Raw genomic sequence first — 5,464 nt, forward strand, 5'->3', positions numbered from 1 at the left:
CAGGCTCCATCACAAGCCCAGTGGCAGGGCTCTAATTGTTTTTTAAACTACATTTTTTACAGGTGGGGGCAGCATTATATCAGTGGTAAGTGTTATGAGCAGCTCTTTAATATACTGTTATATTTCTATTTTGGGTGTTTGGGTGTAGTGGTCCTTTAATTACTATCCACTTAAAAATCCAGACAAGGAATTAAAGAAAGAAGTGCTAGAAGTAAATGCTTCCATTGTTAAGTAAATCTGTCAGGTTTACATTTACTTTTCATCTCGTAAAAAAGTCTTATCAACTAGCAAAGATGAGACTTGCACAGCACAGAGCGGAGACCATTAGTGGAAATAAATTCCTGACACTAAGAACTCGCAATCCAAATATTATGTGCCAGTGTAGCGTGTACACCAGATGTGACACTTCATACGTTATGCACGTCTCTGGAGGTGCTGCCTGTATTGCTAATACAGAAAAAAAAAAAACGAAGACAAATTAGGGCAAGAGAATCTAATATTTAGACATTTCATGAACATATGTATTTCAGCTCCTTATTAACACACCAAGTTATCACTTCATATAACTGGCTGACAACACGCAGAGCCGGGCTGATTCAGAGTGTTACTGTCTAGCGGAGACACATTTTATAAATGACTCTTAAGTGGCAGATCTTAGATCTCCGCAAGTCTGTGGCTGTCACTTTGTCTTCCTGTCTTTAGAAGCAGTAAAAATTAGATTTCCTGATCAGTCTTCCATCTCGAGCACTCTGAAGTTAAGGGGAAGAACAGCTAATTATATAATTATGGATATGCATGTGCGTTATATGTCATACCCTCATACTCTTTGTATACATTTGACTCCAGTCAGACTTGCAGATATGGCAATTAAACTTTAAGGGACTACTGAGTGATAATTAATCTGGCATTAATCTTGTACAGATGGTTGATCCATGTGTTACTTTTCTGTGGTTGCAGGTATTATTTTGTGGTGAAGTTGCCGTTTCAAAAAAACCCACTGTGCGACCCTGTCTGATGCTTTACATTGTTTGCATCAAAACATCCTGACTGGGTCCTGGGCCTAGTGCAAATGCATGCTGTGGCCCCATTCATTCCTAGGGATGCTCCATACTCTGTTGGATGGCTGGGGACTGCCATGAGTATGGACCATTGATTGGAATGAATGGGGCACATCAGGACAGTATGCAGAGGACTCAATGGGCATATTTTGGTTGGAAAGGCTGTCTGCACCAAGCCGTGTCACACAGTAAAGTACTTATGAGCAGGCATTAAAGTAATTATTTATTTATGCCGGCTGTACTGCTGAGGTGGTAGTTTTTTTAAGGGTTAACCTTAAAAAATAAGTGAACGTTCTGACAAAGTGCACCTATCCCCTCCCCTGACCTCACAGAACCCACCCTCCTCCTGCACAGATGTATACTTACAGAGATCCAGCACCTGGGGCCCACTGTGCTTCTTGTGCTGCCCTCTCTCTACTTGCTGCATCTGCACAGTAGAGCCCTATGGAACTGTATGGGGGTTGTCTCCCAGCCAGGAGACGGTGGTAGGCAAGCCCCATAGATGTCTATAGGGCTCTATTGTGCAGGCATGGCCAAGAGAGAGGGGACTTGGGGCATGAGATGTAAACAACCCTGCAGGTGTCACATCAAGGAGGGTATACATCTGTGGAGAGGGAGGGTGGGATCTGTTAGGTCAGGGGAAGTGGCAAAAAGTATAAGTGTGCCTTGTGTTAAAGTGCACTTATCTTTTAACTTTCTCTCAGTATAAGTCTGTGCAAATGTGGGCCAAGTGCTCACTGGTTCCAAACACTACCCTGTAGGTCTTAAAAGGGAGGTTGTTCACTATAAAATGATGAGACAGGAGCCTCAGAAGCACTGTGAGCAACTTGCTAAATCAGACAAGATATAAAATCTGATTATATAAAATCCTTCTCCAGCCAAAACCTTTTTTATTTTGTTTTGAATAGCACAGGGACCTTATATCCTTATAGGACAGGAAGTGAGGGTATATTTCTGTCAGGACAGGAAGTGAGGGTAATCTCTTCAAATGTTTCTACAATAGAGACACAGACAAAAACACAGTTTTGGTAGAAATAGGGTTAGAACTTCTGACAGTGTTTTTATTGTTGTCCATAGTTTACTGTCCCAGTTACAACCACACCCCGGGCATCACAGGGATAGACTATCATTTTATTATAGATTAGTAAACTAAACGTGAGATTGTAGTCCATCACGGAGTGAGCTTGGAGGGGTGACTACTTTAGAACACACACAGGGACCATGGAGAGAAAAGGTAGCCACCCTCCAGAAAAATTAGGGAGGGTCAAGCAGCACTTTATGGGAACTGGCTACAAAAGTAGCCACCCTCCATAAAGAAGAACAGTGTCAGCATGATGTCAGAAATGATTTGAAAATCTACAGCTGAGTGATACACAAATAAGGTACAATGTTGTTCATAGTCAAGGTACCTGAATGCATTTTTAAGATTTGACTCAGGAGCTCAGTGTCAGTTTAAGTGAGTGATCAAGCAAATTCTTCTACCTAACTCTCTCATGTACAATTGTATTTACTGCTTTTAAGGTGTATAATAATTACCTCATTGTACAAAATTACATTGTTGTACAAAATTGTTTTTACAAACGTAAAGCAATTTAGAAATGTATCTTTTTTTAATATTGTTTGCAATTGAGCATGTTTGCAGTAATGTTCACCGTGACTTGATTATTGCAGTTGTATCACATTAGCTTCTGCTCTAATGTCTAGATTGAATTCAGCTATGGTCCCTTCAAGTGACTGAATCTGTATATCCGTCATCTAGCTGTGGTGTGAGAAATCTCGTGCTTGCTTCAGACCATCAGTAGACACATGGTTTATCTCTCTTTTTTTCTTTACTTGTTTTCACCATAATAATGCTGGTCTTTCAATGCTTTGGCTAGGGATTCTTTCTTCCACACTTACTGTAGATCACATTACTCTGAATGCTGGACACTGTTTTGCCCTATGCAATTCTCTTCCTGCCCTTCTGTTCCTGGGTTATGCCTGAGTTTACTGTATTACTAATGTACATTGCATTAAATGTTCATTTGTAAAATAAATATTTTAACATGTGAAACAATAATATAAAATTCATATTTATAATTGTTAAGATTAGAAAAAAATAAAAGGGGACCTTTCAGTAACTTTACAGGTCTGCATGGATAAATATTGAAATGTCACAAGATACAACAACAGTATAACTTAAAAATATATATTTTATCTGTCCAATATTTGGAACCAAATCCCTTTGTCCTCCTCAGTTGTCCTTTTTTTTGGTCTGATGTACAGATATTGATGAAAAGCAACTCCGCTCTAAATAAAAAGAACACTTTAAAAATGACTACAGATGTTCCTCACTTACCGACTTACCTGTTTTGCGACCACTCGCACTTACGACGGACCGCCGATCGACCTCCGACCTTCCGCGTCAGCGTCAGTGCGACGGGTCGCCGGCGGAAGTGACATCCCCCGATCTTCACTGCAGGTCTCGGTAAGTATTTCCATTGCCGGATGTACAGTACACTGTTCGGTACTGTACATCGGCAACGCTATACAGTACTGTACTAATGCAGTATAGTACTGTATAGAGTTCCTCACTTAACGACCAATCCGTTTAACGACCTGGTCGTAGGAACGGAACTCTGTCGTTAAGTGAGGAATACCTGTATAGCATAAATAATTGTTGCACAAGTCATTTTGTAATTTAATGTTATTAAAATTACCGTTCCATTTAAAAATTGAGCAGTTGTAATGTTCTAAATCTGTCAAAAAATGTAATGCAATATGGTGACCTGGAGGCATTCTGCACATAGTTGGTATACAGAACACCCACAGAAATGTCACTTCCTGCTTCTGTGATTGGCTGACTGATTTTTCTGCACACAGATAAAGTTCAATTTTTCTGCCTCCCTTGCAATAGCAATTTCATTTTTGGTGAGTTACTCCCTAAGGGTTAATTAATACGAAAGGGATGCAGACACTGCAACTGTCTCATTACAACACAGAAAGTCCACCAGCTGATTATAATGAACCCAGACCTTCCCATAAAGGAAGCAGTTTGGAAAGGACATGCTGCAACACACTGCTATTTTTCAGAACAGAAACAGGTAGGAAACTGCAGCAACGTTGGTAAAGGAAAATCATTGCAATGTACACAGATCACCCGGAGAGGATTGATTTTTTTCTCAACAATAGTGCAGTTACTCTTTAACTACCAAAAGTGTTATTCTGCACTAAAACCTTTATCTTATCTCTTATTTATATTGTGGGCTATTTTAGAAGGCCAGAATAAAGAAAAAGTAATGAAAACAATCCTAGGTTTAAAGTGGCATTAAAGTATAATTTTTTTGTCCTTCACCCCAATGCTAGTGAAAACACTTACCTTAAATGATGTCTCTTAGTCCGATCATCTTCTTTCCTGTCGTTTTCAGCTGTCCCTGCAGCGCTGCTGCGGCTCTCCGATCTGTGCTTGCTTGCACTTCCTGTCCCACGGTGTCTGCATGCGGGAGCACGCTGTCCATAGACTTACCTTGTGTCTTTCCTTGTCTCGCGGCCGAAAATTTTTAACTGCGCATGCACCTGCCCAAAGATCCTGTGCAACCGCCCAACATTTTTCAGATTTTCGGACAGGAGTTTAGTAACCCTTTAATCAATAATTTTTGGCATATGAATTCTTAATGGTCCACATAACAGTGGTCATGGCAGGAGTGTGACTGTTGCCTAAATGCATTGTGCTGGAAGTTGTCCCTCTTTTCCATATCAGAATGTTGGGAGGTATAAAAAATGCAGCCAATGAACTCCAGTAGAGTGACTTTGTCCAGGCTGAAATTATGTCATTAGTCAGCTGCAGGCAGGAAGAAGCATTTCTTCAGTCTCCTCTCCTCCAGTGTTAAGGCTCCAACCCTGTCATTTTGTAGCAAGTCACAAGGTGAGAGGGGCTGATCTGTGTCAGAGATTTTTGAACCACATCAAGAACTGCTAACACTTGAAGATGTACATGATTGTGACATATCTGGGCCAGCATCTCAGTCCAGAAAAAAGATCCTGACATGGGTGGATGGATGATGTCTGAACAAAGATGGTGCTGTCCTTCTGAAGAGAAAAGTAGATGAAGGTTAGGGAGATTAGTGATTTCTTTGAGCGCTAATAAATACTCAAACTACTTGTATGGACATAACATGAAAATATATATCTGACACTCGGTCCACTTTATATAACGCTAACCAAAAACCAATATAGTTCCCTTTTAACATTTCAATATCAGTTTTTTTTTTAGCATTATAGAGACATGAGCAGTAAAGCGCAATCACTGCATTACTAAGCAGTAAGTCGAGCCTGCATATGTAATAAGCAAGTATGGCTGCTCTCATACATGTATATATACAGACTATGTACAGAAATCAGATTTTTAATATATTATCACTCACTAA

The 5,464-nt window shown here is 40.1% G+C and overlaps 1 long non-coding RNA gene across 1 annotated transcript in view; it reads left to right on the forward strand.

Annotated features, from left to right (window-relative positions):
• Positions 1 to 4,923, forward strand: part of LOC108786441 — an 8,391-nt gene extending 3,468 nt beyond the window's left edge. Inside the window, exon 3 of the long non-coding RNA XR_001941206.1 lies at positions 4,841 to 4,923. This is a non-coding gene — a long non-coding RNA (uncharacterized LOC108786441). The remainder of the gene's footprint in view (positions 1 to 4,840) is intronic.
• The last annotated feature ends 541 nt before the right edge of the window (positions 4,924 to 5,464 follow it).

This window comes from Nanorana parkeri, unplaced genomic scaffold (assembly GCF_000935625.1).
Source record: "Nanorana parkeri isolate BGI_ZX_2015 unplaced genomic scaffold, ASM93562v1 scaffold211, whole genome shotgun sequence".
Classification (NCBI taxonomy): Eukaryota; Metazoa; Chordata; class Amphibia; order Anura; family Dicroglossidae; genus Nanorana; species Nanorana parkeri.